Source organism: Fonticula alba (assembly GCF_000388065.1).
Source record: "Fonticula alba strain ATCC 38817 unplaced genomic scaffold supercont2.4, whole genome shotgun sequence".
NCBI classification, from domain to species: domain Eukaryota; order Rotosphaerida; family Fonticulaceae; genus Fonticula; species Fonticula alba.
The window spans coordinates 2,521,760-2,523,013 of NW_009242974.1; positions in this window are offsets into that span (position 1 = coordinate 2,521,760).

The following is a 1,254-nucleotide window of genomic DNA, read 5'->3' on the forward strand; positions in this document are numbered from 1 at the left end:
CGGGAGGGGGGGGGGGGTGACTGCGAAACACCGATGGAGCCGGCCTAGCCCTCTCGTGCTCCGCCCCCCCCCCTTGCCCCTTTCTGGCGCGGCTTGCCCGGCGGTCACGGACCTCGGCGAGACGCAACGATGAGAGTTGTCCTTGGGGGGAGATCTCCTCCGGCCCCCAAAAAAAAATCCCGCTGGCCCTTTCTCCCCTGAGAAGAGTTCGCCCCGCAAACGGGCGTCGCCTGGCCCCCCCCCTCCGATCCGGGCGCGCAAGCCTTCGCACAAGAGGGCGCATCCCCGGAGGAAGGAGGAATCGAGGCGGAGCCGGGGGGGGGGTGGGGGCAAGCGCGAGATGGGCCTACTCGTTTGCAGGCGGGCCCTCGGGAAAAGCGCGGGGCCGTTCACCGGCAGCTGATCGCGGGCGGGTGTCCCGAATCAACCCGCGGATTCTCCAGGTCGGTCCCCGGGCGGGGGGGAGTGTGGGGGAGGCCTGCCCGGGGGGCGCGGGGGGACCGCGGCAAGGGCCAGGCGCAGACGCAGCGGGCGGCTCGTGGGACGGGACCTGCCGCAAGGCCAAAAGCCCAGGACTATGGGGCTCTCTACAGCCAGCTCACTCCGGATGCGGGGGGGGGGGGGGGGGCGCAACAGATCGCAGGGGTCTGGCGTGCCCCACTCCGACTGTGTGCCGCGTCGCGCGGCTAGTGTCTTATCGATGACCGTCTTCCAGCCTGGTGAGGGGTGTTCCAGGGGGTGCGGTGTGAAAATGCCGCGACGCCGCCAGGGCGACCGTTCTTCCGCCCCTCCCCTGCGCGCCCCCCGGGCTGCACGTGTATGTGTGGGAGGGTGCGCACGCATGCGCGCCCAAGCGGGTCACCCATTCCGGGCGCCCCCGAAGCTAGGAGGGGGCGACGTCGGCCGGGGGACCTTCGATATGGGGAGACACATGCGCCAAAATGACAAGCCCACACTGCGGTGTTGGGGTGGCGGGGGAGCCCGGGCGCGCGCGCGCGCGCGCGCGGACGCTTGGAGATTACTCGGCCGCCGCGCAGGTATCTCGTCGCGGGTGTAATCTTCTTCGCCCTGGGCGACGCGGAGCGGGTGTGGGCGTTGGGGCGCACTGGGGGCCAAGAACGGCGTATGTCGCGGGGGACATGGCCTGATCGGCAGACTCCGTGGGCTAGCGGATGCGATGGGTCCGAGGAGGGCCAGGCCGCCGGGACGGGGCGAGGGCCGGGGGGGGGGGGGGGGGGGGAGGCATATGGGCTC